The 14,736-nt window shown below is 45.3% G+C and overlaps 1 long non-coding RNA gene across 1 annotated transcript; it reads right to left on the bottom strand.

Moving 5' to 3' along the window:
- LOC110429826 lies at window positions 1,861–2,893 on the bottom strand. Its single transcript, XR_002446993.1, has 2 exons — window positions 2,433–2,893; window positions 1,861–2,348 (listed from the first exon to the last, which is right to left on the bottom strand). It is a non-coding gene; the product is annotated as an uncharacterized LOC110429826 (long non-coding RNA).

Here is a 14,736-nt window from a genome sequence, read left to right as displayed (position 1 = left end):
GAGAAAATTAAAATTTATAAGAGGACCATTTGGGCCACAAAACTGAAACCGTCAAGGCTTCAGGGTGTACATACACCCTCAAAAAAAAGTGCGCCAAACAATGCAGCACATGGGAATCATAATCAATGACGATGATCTTCTATTGTTCTGTGACGTTCCTTTCATTTTTGTCAAAAACTTTAAGCCAAATCTTGGTCACTTGAAACTTATGACGAAGAATAAAATTTGGTCATAGAATGTAATCATTCCATGACCAAAGTAACCAGCGTCGCTAGCAAAACGTCACAGATGATCATATTTCTACTAGTGTAGTTTGGTATGTGCTAAACAATTGTGATGAAGTTGAGGAATATGTGGAGTATGTATCGTTTAGATGTTCGAGTTTTATTATTGGTTTTTTTTAAAAAAACATTATTCCTACGACTTAACTTTATTTGCCATGCAGCTTGTATAGGGCCAAACTAGTGGAGAAACGTGTACGTGATGTTGATAGAATGGTTGAAAAAGGATTTGCAAAGTGGTTCAAGCACCATGTAAGTCATTACACATTGGGTTTGTAGGTCCATATGTAGCTGGTGAACTGATTGCTTTGCTTTTGTTGCAACAGATTAGAAACAAATGCAAGGAGAATCCAGAATCGGTTAAAGAAGGACTGTGGGCACTGTCATGTGGCCCAGATCTGCGAGTTAGGACTTGTGTAGCTTGCAAGGTCAATGGAGTGCGGTATAGCACCGTGGATCGTGAGAAGTTCCTTCTGACACAAAATAGCGATGTAATGACAGGAGGTACACATAATGGGCAAGACGTAGACTATTTTGGAGTCCTTAAAGAGGTAATTGAGTTGGAATATAACTCGAATCTGCAAGCCCGTCGGACAGTGGTTCTATTTCGATGCGATTGGTTCAATCTAGAATGCAAGACGAGAGGCCTCCGAGATGACGAACATTTCAAATCCATTAATGTGCAGTCATTATGGTACAAGAATGATCCTTTCATCTTAGCAACTCAATCAAAAAAGATATTTTACCTGCAAGACACATCTTTAGGTAAAGTTTGGCGAGTTGTGCAGAAATTTGAACATAGGAATATGTATGATGTGTCTGAAAAAGACGAGGCCAGTCATGAGGTGCATCAGGATGACTATGGTTCTGATACTGAACATGTAGTGCAGGCAGGTGCTGAGAATGAGGCCATGCAGAATATTCAATGTGGAGAAGCCACTGTAATTGAAGGAAATTTAGAACACCTTATAAAAACCAAGAAGTAGCCTATTATTCATGAAGAGAGTGAGGATGAGGAGGAGGATGACACAGGAGATCAGTACTGTAGTGATGGTGGCAATGATCGCATTGATGACATGTCCCTAGAAGATGAAGATGATGATCTCTAGTATGGACCAGTGTCATGTCCCTAGGCTGCATATGATTTTCTCAAATTCTATTGAATTTGTTTGTACCTTGACATATTGTTTTGATTTCTAGTCTGGAACTATGTTATTGTGACTTAAGTGCTACCTGGAGCAGCGACATGTCTCTGTTTTAATTATATTTTCCAGCAAGAATATATTTCTGTTTGTTTGTTATTGTGCTTTTATTTGTTCCTCTAGAAATAATATATGGATGCCAGTCATTTGTGACGAGTACCTATATGGATGCCAGCAAGAATATATTCCAGCAGTGACATGTACTCTTTGTTATGTTCCAGTCATTTGTGTAGAAAATTATATATGGTGTGTGAACTGTAAAATAAAGATAAGGGGTCCTCAAGTATACACAGACAAAACTCTGTGCTTGCATATTTCATTTATCATAAGTTCTATTCACAGAGAAAGATTGTTTGGACTAACAGATTGACACTCAGTTATCAAACTGGTTTAACATACTGCATTTTCAAACTGAATTACATTAACATAAATTAGGTATCCTCATACATCAGCTTCCCAAATGTTACATTGACTGCTTCTAAATATTACAATAACAAAAGCAACAGAATGCTTCCCAAATGTTACATTGACTGTTTCTTAATCTTACTCATTATATACATCTACACGCACTGCTACAATAACAACATAGTCCTTCAGGATCTGTTCTTGCAACTTGAGCTCCCATAAGTCACAGCACGGTCGAGTTTTCCCTTTTCTACATCCCAAAAATGCTTGAGTTCCAAATTGCAGTCGATGTATCCATGTTCGCCATCATGGTTCCCTATCAGGTTGGAGAAGCAATATGGTTCCCTGTCAGGTTGGAGAAGCCAAACTGACTACCATTTCAGTTTGATCAGTTTGTTCCAAACTGAGAAAGACTTCATTTGGCGCCGTCTCAGCCATTGTTCGCCTCTTCACAACATTCCTGAAATGTGTAACAATATAACACTATCAGCCGTTTATCACTAATTTCAACGGATAGCAATTCTGCCAATTCAACAGAACTGACATTTACTATGATGCCAGTGATCAAACTAGTTAACCAATTTGTCATGGTTAACTGACATCGCCAAATTGGAAATCCAACAAGGTTATATTAACTGTTGAATTGTTGCCTGGCAGATATGGACACTGGGTAGCAGCTTGACATATCGGCAGCCTGGCCATGGTTGCTGGGAAGCACAAGACGGCCGTGGTGGAGGCGTGGCAGGAAGGTGGCGTGGCGGGCGGTGCGTGGTGGAGGCGCAATCAGGGCAATCCAGCAGCGGGCATGCCCCCATCTGGTGCCGCCAGCAGTGGGGCTCGAGCTCCCTTGAACCGCCTCGGACACCTTGCTCTAACGCGGCCGGCCTCGACGGGGAGATGGCGAGTGGCGACGGCGCTTCCTTGCTCTACCTCGGCGGGATGTGGGCGGGAAAAGGGCGGCGGGACCGATTGGGTAGGGGATGCAGCGGGCCGCACCCTGCCGGCGGAGCTTTTTGATGTTTTTCCATCTTTTTTGTGTTTTTTTTATTTCTCTATGTTCATATTTTTACCAAATTTTTTATTTGTATATTATTGCTTCAACCTTATACATTTTCAACCATCTTGTTACATTTGTTACGTATTATTTTTTTTATTTATTGTCATGCACGTCCTCGCAAAGACATGCATGTCTAACATATAACCTAATAACTAAGTGAGAGTTGTTCGTGCTTGTACAAGATGTATAGTATCAACTTTTTAAAATCATTTGAAAATTTTTTAGGTCGTTTATGAAACCAAACTATGTGTTGACACCGTTTTTAGGCACGTGTCCAGGGTGGCAGGATAAGATGACAGTATGTGGTTTACGGGATGAGTTGCCGATGAGAATGGTTGCCGATAAAGGAGAGGTTGGACGTGACTAAGTTTACAGGTGATGATGTGTCTGTGCCGATGACTATGATGAGGAGGTCTGCCGATGACCGTGGCGAAAGAGTCTGCCGATGATACAGAGGGGGAGTCTGGAAGCTGCTGATCGGGTTGTGGAAGAGTTTCAGTTTGTCACGAGGGATAACTGAGTTATTTCCTTATTTGTTTAAATCGTTTTGTATGCGGATTCCGTGTAATTTGGAATTCGAATTCTGGTCGTGTTTAGTTATAGCTCTTTGAACAGGGTATAAATATGGACCCTAGGGCTTTGTAATGAGCTATCTATCAATCAATCAAACATACGTTTTTACTCATATTCCAGCATCTACTTTTCGACGACTTCGTCATACTTTTTCCTTTTGTTACGAGTTCTTAGGAATTCGTCGACTTAAGCTCGGCGTGTTCTAGAGTTCCGCGTGAGTACCTCTTAGCCGTGACATCCGGGCGCATCGCTGTTGTCAGGACTAAAGTATTCGAGTTATCACCTTTGCCGATAGTAAGGTCAAATCGGCTGGCACGCCTTAAAGTTTGAATCGGGTATTAGCCCTTTGTGTTTGCAGATCAGCTTTGCATCAACACATCTTTTGGCACGCTCGGTGGGACCAGATTCAAGATCAAGATCAACATGTCGATCTCTGACCTCGATCAGGAGAACGTCATCCCTGTGACGGAGGCCAATCTCAAGGACGAGCAGAAGCAGGCTATTGCCCAAGCCATGGAAGAGTTCAAGCTGCAATGCCTGAGGTCTTTCAGCATAAGCAGGAGCGGCGAGGTGATTCAGAAAGATGCACTGCCGGCACCACGGCAGGTCACCTTCGAAGCCAATCCTGGCAAGCTTCAAGATATGGTTGACAGTGCTATCAACCGAGCTTTGATCAACCAAGCCGGCGTACTTTCTAATACGGTTTTCAATGCCGTGGCAAGAACTTTCAAGGAAGGACAAATCCCACCAGATTATGTGGGCCCCTCTCATCATCAGCCAACAGCACCAGAGGTCACGGCTCCATCGGCTGCTTTGACGGCTGCAAGTGCACAATCTGCCGTCCCTCCAAGTACATCGGGAGCTACTGGTGCACTATGTGTGCCGATGACAACCAACCCACAAACTTCAAGTGGGCAGAATAAACTGACAACAGACATGTTGGCATCGGCAATGTCAGGGTTGACTCTTCCTCCTAACTGGTGGGGTTATGGTATGCCTACAGAATTGACACCGGGAACATCACAAATAGCTGACATGAGGGGCAAGACTCCTATGACATCGGCACCTCCCAATGCGCCGGTGAACCAGAGTCCTCGGTATACCACAACTACTACTGCAAGGCCTCACACTGGAAATCCTCAAGATTCAATGTTCCAAATGCCTAATGCATCGGCAGATTTAATGCTGATGCAACAGAGGTCTATGGCACAGTCGGGGTATGTCAATTCAATGATGGTACCCAATTACCAATCATCGGCAGCACCTATGCCGATGAACGCCAATAATGGATGGCTTGGACAGCAAGTCTCTCCACAGTCGCCCCAGCAGAGTTATCAGACTACAGGGTTCCAGCAAGGACAGGTCTATCCCGGGTTCCAAGGTCAGGGGATTCCCAACCAGCCAATGAATTTCGGACAACAACTCGGGGGACAACAACTCGGGGGGCAGTAGTTCGGTGGTCCGCAGATTCATGGTCAAATAATCAACCCAGTGTTCCGTGCAGATCACGTCCCGAACAGACACGTGGAGGTTCGCCACCAAGTGCCAGATCCACAGCCGCCTCATCGGCAGGATGCCGACGCGTATTGGGCCGATAAGATTGCTGAAGTAATGAGGGAACAATTTGGGATAAAACCCAAAGTCAACACGTACTCTTATCGGACACCGTATCCTCCCGCATATGATTTGATCCCGCTTCCACATCGGTATAAGGTACCGGATTTTACCAAGTTTTCCGGGCAGGATGATACGTCAACCATGGAGCATGTCAACAGGTTCATCATTCAATGTGGAGAGGCTGGTAACAGGGACGAATTGAGGGTTCGTCTATTTTCATCATCATTGTCTGGATCGGCCTTTACTTGGTTTATATCATTACCTCCCAACTCAGTGATTACTTGGGCCGATCTGGAGAAACAATTCCACAAAAACTTCTTCTTCGGGGTTCATGAGAAGAAGATCACCGACTTGGTCAAGTTGAGACAGCGCAATGATGAATCAGTTGAAGGTTTCGTGCAGAGGATACGGGAAGTTAAGAATAAATGCTACAGTCTGGTTCTAGATGATCGGCAGCTAGCCGATTTGGCTTTCCAGGGTTTATTGCCACACATCAGGGATAAGTATGCTTCTCAGGAGTTTGAAAGCTTAAGTCATTTGGTGCAGAGGATTTCTGATCAAGACATCAAGCCTTTCGAGCCCAAAAGAGCATGGAACAAGAAAGTATCGTTTGTTGATGAAGCAACGAGCTCCGATTCTGATGAGGAACCAGTCATCGGCTTGGCAGAATGGGTCAAAAACAAGAAGCCGATGTCTTGTCCTTTTGGGCAGAAAGAACCAGAAAAGTTCGCTTTCGACACCGCTAAGGCCGATAAGATATTTGATTTTCTACTCCAGGAAGGTCAGATCAAGCTGTCTCCTAATCACGTGATCCCATCAACTGAGGAGTTGAAGAGGATGAGATATTGCAAGTGGCATAATGCAACTTCTCATGACACTAATGAATGCAAAGTATTCAGACAACAGCTGCAATCGGCAATAGAATCCGGGAGGATCAAGTTTGACAGTTCCAAGACCCAGAAGCCGATGAAGATAGACCAACATCCTTTCTTGACAAACATGTTGGATGCCAAGGGGAAGGCCAAGGTCTTAACATCGGAAACCGCCGAGAAAAGTGCATCGGTAGATCCTCAGCATCAAGTTACTACTGCCGATGCAAAAAGTAAGGGCTTAGTCTAGGAAGGAACCAGTTCGGGTAGGCCCCCTCGGTCTGGTATTGTTATAACTCATAGAAGACCTCGAGAGAACTGGCAGCAACGGGAAAATCGGTATCGGCGCCAGCAAGAATATTATCGCCAGCAAGAAGATTACCGACGGGAAGAAGAAAGACGCAGACAGGAGTGGAATCGACATAGAGATCATTGGAACTGCCCGTTCTTCATCCATTGTTGGGAGGAAAATATTAAGCTTCCCACTGTCAGAGATTGTCCTGAGTGCAATGGTTATGATCGGTACGACAGGACTGATCGGCGTTATCATGATGACAATCGGCGATTTAATGGGCCGATCAGAGGAAGAGCATCAGTTCATGATCGGCTGGGGGGCAGGCTCAGCGTGCACGATAGGCTTGGCAATCGTGTCCAATATTTTCCCAGAAACCAGGAAGAACTCGAGGAGATGGCTAATGCGCGGGTTCCCGATGAGTTCGTATTTTGCAGGGATGCTAACACACATCGTATGGAGTCAAGGGAGAATCGACGCCCGGTAGCAAGGCAAAAGCCACTTCTTCCATGGTGCCCTGAAGGATTAACCAAGACACAGAAAAGGAGATTGCAACGTGAAAGGCAAGAGGAGCTAAGCAAGGGCGAGAACTCTGGAAGTCAGCAGCCATCAGACCCTAAGAGGGAAGGTCCATCGGCAGGAGTCAACATGGTCTGTATGTTGCCGGTGGAGTTTCTTGCACCATCCAGTGATGATGAGTTAGAGTTTTCTGATCAGATAGCTCAGCTGGCTCTGGATCCCATGACAGCTGTCTTTGAGAAACCTGCCGATGATGAAAGACAGCATCTCAAAGCTTTATTCGTCAAAGGCAGAGTTGATGGGCAGCCAATGACCAAAATCCTGGTTGATGGTGGGGCTGCTATTAATATTATGCCGTACGCAGTGTATCGGAAGCTTGGGAAAGGAGATCAGGATTTGACCAAGACCGATATGATGCTCAAGGATTTTGAAGGAAACGTGTCTCCAGTCAAGGGGGCGATATGTGTGGAGTTAACCATCGACAGCAAAACCTTGCCGACAACATTCTTCGTGATCAGCGGAAAGGGTGCTTACAACTTATTGTTGGGAAGAGATTGGATTCATGCTAATTGTTGCATCCCATCCACAATGCACCAATGCTTGGTTCAGTGGATAGGTGACAAGATTGAGATTGTCCCGGGGGATTCTTCTTATGTCATTGCATCGGCGGAGGCGGATACCTATGAGAGGACCAAGTGCATTTCAGGAGAAGTTTGGGAGAAAGATTTTCTCAAAGTTGCCGATTACGAGATTCCACCGATCCAAGCAGTCGGTTCTGACGACGGTTTTTAATGGATAGATTCGCCGATGATGGAAAATTAGGCCAGGGATTCACATCGGCCGATGATTTGGTAGAAGTAGATATAGGTAGTGGTGATAAGCCTAGACCTACTTTTATTAGTGCTAAATTAAATCCTGAGTGTAAGCAACAATTAACCGATTTATTAAAGGAATATAAAGATTGCTTTGCTTAGGATTATACCGAGATGCCTAGTTTAGACCGATCAATTGTTGAACATCGGTTACCCATCAAGTCTGGATTTCGGCCACATCAGCAGCCAGCTCGCCGATGTAATCCTAATATTCTACCTGATATTAAGGCCAAAATTACTAGACTCATTGAAGCTAAGTTTATTCGACAGTGTCGGTATGCCGAATGGATTTCCAATGTTGTTCCGGTTTACAAGAAAAACGGGAAGCTTCGGGTGTGCATTGATTTCAGGAATCTCAATAAAGCTACGCCGATGGATGGATACCCAATGCCTGTTGCCGATCTGTTGGTTGATGCTGCGGCCGGTCATCGGGTCATTAGCTTTCTGGACGGCAATGCAGGATACAATCAAATATTCATGGCAGAGGAAGATATTCCAAAAACTGCATTTAGGTGTTCTGGTCATGTCGGTTTATTTGAATGGATAGTCATGACCTTTGGGTTGAAGAATGCTGGTGCTACTTATCAAAGGGCCATGAATTTTATATTTCATGAGTTCATCGGCAAGCTGGTGGAGATCTATATTGATGATGTGGTAGTTAAGTCTGGGGATTTCTCAAAGCATCTTGCCGACTTACAAAAGGTATTAGAGTGCACAAGGAAGCATGGGTTGAAGATGAATCCCAATAAGTGTGCATTTGGTGTATCGGCAGGGCAGTTTCTTGGTTTCATGGTACATCAAAGGGGGATTGAAATTAGTCGAAGATCTATTGATGCCATCAATAAAATAGTGGCCCCTACCAACAAGACTGAGCTCCAGTCCTTGATCGGCAAGGTAAATTTTATCAGGAGATTTATATCCAATCTGTCTGGTAAAATTCATGCTTTCAGTCCTCTTCTTAAATTGAAAGCCGATCAAGAATTTGTTTGGGGAAAAGAGCAGCAGTTGGCTTTGGATGAAATCAAGAAATATCTAGTGAATCCTCCAGTTCTAGTTCCACCTCAACAAGGAAAGCCCTTCAGATTGTATTTGTCTACCGATGGGACGGTTATCGGTTCAGCTTTGGTCCAAGAATTTGAAGGGAAAGAGAGGGTAATTTACTACTTGAGTAGGAGGTTGATTGATGCTGAAACTAGGTATTCGGCCATTGAGAAACTATGCCTATGCTTGTATTTTTCGTGTATCAAACTAAGGCATTACCTGCTATCGGCCGAATGCACTGTTGTTTGCAAAGATGATGTGGTCCGGTACATGCTATCTATGCCGATTATGAGTGGCAGGATCGGTAAATGGATTTTAGCGCTGTCAGAGTTCGATCTGCGTTACGAATCGGCCAAGGCAGTCAAAGGACAGATTATGGCCGATTTTGTGACTCGGCATTGCAGTGTAGTGGAGGCCTTGGAAATTGTGCCCTGGACACTTTTCTTTGATGGATCTACATGTGACCGGGGGGCAGGAATCGGCATTGTATTAGTTTCCCCTAAGGGGAAGAGGTATGAATTTTCCTTGCCGATTGTTGCTACATCGACAAATAATCAGGCTGAGTATCAGGCTCTGATCAAAGGATTGGAGTTGTTGAGAGAAGTTCGTGCTGATGCTGTCGAAATTTTTGGAGATTCTATGTTGGTTATAAATCAATTGGCCGGGAGCTATGAATGCTGAAGTGAAGCTCTCGTAACTCATTTCGAGAAAAGCATGCGACTGTTGAAAGAATTCAAAGATTTCCGATTAGAGCATATTCCTCGATTGCATAATGAAGAGGCCAATCGGTTGGCTCAGCATGCCTCGGGGTATCAGCCTATGATTAATGCAATATCGGCAATCGGTGCCGATGATTGGAGGAAGGAAATTATTGATTATCTAAAGGATCCATCCAAGAAAGTTGAAAGACGAGTTCGATTTCAAGCAACCAAATATGTGCTCCTCGAAGATGAACTGTATTATCGAACTATTGATGGAATTCTTCTCCGATGTTTGGGTGATGATGAAGCTAGGAGTTTGATGGGAGAAATCCATGAAGGGGTATGTGGAGCACATCAGTCGGCTTTCAAAATGAAATGGATGATTAGAAGGAATGGATATTTTTGGCCGACTATACTTGAGGATTGCTTTAAGTATTTCAAGGGATGTCAAGGTTGTCAAAAGTTTGGTAACATTCAAAGAGCGCCCGCATCGGCTATGAATCCTATTATCAAGCCTTGGCCGTTTCGGGGTTGGGCTATCGATCTGATCGGCCAGATTTATCCACCATCTAGTAAGGGGCATAAATTTATTTTGGTTGCCACTGATTATTTCACTAAATGGGTTGAAGCTATTCCTTTGAAGAAGGTCACCTCGGCCAATATGATTGATTTTGTGAAGGAACACATTATTTACCGATTTGGGATTCCTCAGACAATTACTACCGATCAGGGCACTATGTTCACATCGGGGGAGTTTGATGAATTCGCAATCGGTATGGGGATTAAAGTATTGAATTCTTCTCCTTATTATGCTCAAGCCAATGGGCAGGCCGAAGCATCTAACAAAGGGATTATCAAGGTTATTAAACGAAAGATTGAAGAAAATCCTAAGCGGTGGCATACATTGTTAAATGAAGCACTGTGGTCTTATCGAATGGCTTGTCATGGATCAACCAAGGTGTCACCCTATCAATTGGTGTATGGACATGATGCAGTGTTGCCCTGGGAGATTAAGGCCGGATCCAGGCGATTATCTTTTCAAGATCGGTTAACCGCCGATAATTATGCTACTTTGATGACCGATGAGTTGGATGATCTAGCAGGGCATCGGTTAAAAGCTTTAATGAGTATAGAAGAAAATAAGAGGAGAGTTGCTAGATGGTATGATAAAAAAGTGAAGGCTAAGGAGTTTGTCGATGGGGATTTGGTATGGAAATTGATTTTGCCAGTCGGGACTAAAAGTGCAAAGTTTGGAAAGTGGTCTCCTAATTGGGAAGGTCCTTATCGGATAAGTCGATCGGCTCCTGGTAATGCCTATATTCTAGAAACTCTCGAAGGAGTTGAATTTCCTAGAGCATTAAATGGCAAATATTTAAAGAAGTACTACCCCAGCATATGGGTCGATGCATAAAAGTTTAAATGCCGACAACACTCCTATCGGCTGGATTCAAATGTTTTGGGGCTTAGTGTTTCAAAAGATGCCGATAACAGTCCTATCGGCTAGACTAAAAGCTGAGGAAGCAGGAAAGCACAGATATGATGCCGATGAAAGCTTTATGTGTTAAGCAGTGCCTGGATTGCCGATATAGCGCGTAACCGGATTTGGTTGGCTGCTTCTATCTCCTTAATGTCATCATCGGCAGAACCTTCTATCGGCTTCAGCTTCTTCTTCAGTTGAAGTGCCTTGCGACCATGAACATTTCGCTCGTGCTCAAGAAGCCTGATGGTCTCTGGCAATTGGCTCTCTTCCTGTTGGGCTTGGGATAAGGCGTTCTCCACTTCCTTGAGTTCCGCCAACAGGGATTCTCTTCTTGCCGATAGATCGGATATCTTCTGCTTCAGCGCATCTCCTGAAGATCTCAGGATACCGATGTTCTTGTGCTTCTCATCGGTCAGGAGTTTCTCTTTCCTCATTTCATCGGAGAGTTGAGTCTGAGCGGCTCTATCGGCAAGACGCCGAGAAGCTCTCTGGTACTGCAGCTGGCGACTCTCCAGATGAGCGGCTTGGAATAGGATTTCTTCGACGTCGGCTGGGATTTGGCCTCTGAGAGTTCTGAACAGGGTCTTGGTAGGGTCGGAGTCATCGACCAAATGCGCTGTATCCTGGTGAAGGAGAACTGACAATTCTTCCAGCCTGGCCCTGATCTCTGCCGATGTAATGCCAACTGTCTGAGAAGAGCTTGCTTCTTCGCCTTCTTCTTCAGAGAGATCGATGGCGAAGGAAAACAGGCTATCGGGAGAATCTTGTTCCTGGGAGGGAAAGCAAGGTTAGCTCATATTCGGAGAATCGGCAAATAATGCTGACGGTAAACAGTGACTTACTTGCTTCAAGGCGATCTCTTGCCTTGGACTGGGAGGTGCTGACGGAGCTGCGGGCTGATCGGCCAAAGATGTCGATGGAACTACAGGTTGATCGGCTAAGGTTGCCGATGGGACGATATCGACTGAAAGAAGACAAGAAAGGTTATGAGACTAAATGAGAATAAGTTCATCGGCAACGGTATTGTTAAAGTATGTTACCTGGAGGAGGAACAACGGTTGTCTGAATCGGGAGAACCGCCGATGATATAATTGGACCCACCGGACCAGTTGTTTGTTCACCCACATCAACTGATGTACCTTCTGTTTGAGGCTCTTCCTGCTGGGATTCTTCCATCTGTGGTGCTTCCTGCATTGGTTGGGGAGATGGTGCTTGCTGTGTCTGGACTTCTGGAGAAGAAGGAGAAGATTCCACTGGGATTGGAGATACCGGAGGAAGAGGGGGAGTTGCCACTTTTTGGCGTTTCGTTTCGGCCCTGGTGCTCTTGACACCCTTCCTCTTTGGCTGACTGGACTGGGTGGCATCGGCACCTTGACGTGTGACCTTTGCCGATGCACTGGTTTGCTGCAATAACGAACAAGGGTTTATAAGTATAAATAAAGCCGATATAAAGATAGTCAGCGTAAAAGATAAAGATTTGACAAATTGCCTTGAAAGCCCGCGCCAGAGTGGGAGCAGCTACCGTTGGTGATGTCTGGGTTCTCCTGGTGGTGACTTTCCTGAGGCGCACACCCCGATGCACGATGGAAGCCAGAGTGGGAGCATTGTGGCCGATTGAGGAAATCGGGCCTGATGGAAACAAGTCGATCGGCTTGCCACTCCTGCTAACCGATGAGGGGATGTTATCAACCTGCAAAAGGAATACAAGGGTAAGCTACTGATGGAAATAATGTTGAAAAAATGAAACATCGGTTGGAGATACTTACAGTGTCATCGGGAATTTCGTATTCGGGGTCGATCATGCCGCGGTATGAAAGGGCCGATCTGCAGAATAGATGCTCTTTCCATTCTGCCCACCATAACTTGTATGCCTGAGTGATAAAAGCAGCCGGAACCCATTCTGATAGATCTACATCTGTATCGGCGTTTGGTGGTAGTTGGGCTACTCGACTCCACTCAAGAAAGTTATTGATAGTTTCTCTGGGTTTTATCACATCGGCATAAGGAAGTGCGATTGGCAACTGGCCGAAAGCTAACTGGCGAGCTAATGCCGATGGATTGTAAAATTCATAAGTCTGGGGAGAAGTTTTTGTGCTACCGAAGAAATTCACTGGAATGGCTCTGGGAGTCACAATTGCCATCATCGCCTCATTATCCCTGTCGAGAGCTTCATCAAATGGATTGAAGGTCAGAGGGAGCATGCTATCTGGGTCATCATAAGCCAACCATGGTCGTTCATCTCTGGCCAAACCCTCATACAGAGTCTGGAAGAATCGGCCGATCTGATCCGGATTACTCCCTGAACCAGGTAGAACTATGACGGCTTCGCCAAAGTTCAAGGGGGCACGCGTTGCCGATTCCTCTTCACCCAACACATGATTTTCGGCTATATCTCTTGGGAAGTGCTGTGAGAACAAGTTGAAATCAAGGCGCTTATGCAGGTGCAGATTGAGCCACATATTAATAAACCACCAGGGGCCTCCCAAGTTGCCGATGGACTGGCCAAGCAGGAGTTTCTGGGCTACCTGATGGAGAAGGTGGTAAACAGCGCCAAGCAAGTATCGGCCGAGAGGAAATTGGCCACCGTTAGCCAGTCTCTCTGCTGCCGATAGATAGACGGAAGTCGGTCCTGCCGATCGACCACAGAATACAAACTTGTCCAGCGACATGTTCAGAAAGGTGGTTTGCTCCTTTATGGTGACAGGCCCTCTCCCGCGGTACTTCTGAATGTACCCTGACCAACCGCCGATAGCGCGAGTCTCCACTTTGGCACTGGGGGCAGTATCAAAAAAGTGGGTGCTATCGGCAGAAGATATATCTAGACCAGTGAGCATGGCTACATCGGCAAGGGTAGGAGAAGCAGGGCCTTGGCCAAAAACAAAAGCATTGAGGGTGTCTGACCAAAAGTAGGACGCAACTATCAGCAGTGACTCGTTCCTGTGCATATCGGCAATGGATAGCCTAATGCATTGGGCTAGCTTCCTTTCGCCCCACTGGACTTCATAAGAATTGCTGACCCTCAAGAACCAGTCTTTCCACCCTACGGTAGGGCTGGGCCAAGAGCGAAAAGTGTCTTTCCACAGATCTAAAGAAAAGTTTTCAGCTCTAAAGGAGATCCTATTGGTTTCTGCGTTGATAAGGTCGGTTGGATCTGAATCCCCTAGAGGGCCGAGACATTGAAGGTGTGGTTGATCGGTGGGGATGACAATTTTATTGGACAACTCCTAGTGATTTTGGGGGAATAAAAATACAAAGAAAAAGGAAAAGGAGAATATTCAGTAAGATGAATCGCGGATGAACAGGAATAAAAAAATACAGAAGATGAGATGGAGATCTGACCTCAGGGACGACGAAGCCAATGGCCATCTTGTCGTGAAGAGGACGTTGGAGGGCACCGGAGTTGATGAAGAGGAGTGCTTGTCGGAGGTCTCGAAGGTTGTGAATGGCGCCGCCGCTGGAAAAGTAAAAGTAGGGATGGTGAAATGATGTGATGGAGAAGGAGTACCCGAGAAGGAACTATTTATAGGATAAAACGGGCAAGGGCAAATCTGACTTATCTCTTTGCCGCATCCGAGAGACCCGGGGATGCTCAGGTAGATATGGTAACTGTTCGCACGGTAATCAAGGGATTGTGCAGGTGATTTGACGGGGAGCGGTCATTACTTGGAGATATTTTACTGTCCAAGATCTTCTGGTCGGTCCATCGGCGTCATACTGTAACGGTTATATTGCCGATGGGCGGATAAAGTAAAAGGTAGCCATTTATACGAACGTCCTGATTAGTCCATCGGTAGATCTTCGTAACGGTAATATTGCCGATGTGCGGA

The sequence above is a fragment of the Sorghum bicolor genome, chromosome 8, assembly GCF_000003195.3.
Source record: "Sorghum bicolor cultivar BTx623 chromosome 8, Sorghum_bicolor_NCBIv3, whole genome shotgun sequence".
NCBI lineage: Eukaryota > Viridiplantae > Streptophyta > Magnoliopsida > Poales > Poaceae > Sorghum > Sorghum bicolor.
This window is presented reverse-complemented; position numbering and strand designations above follow the sequence as displayed.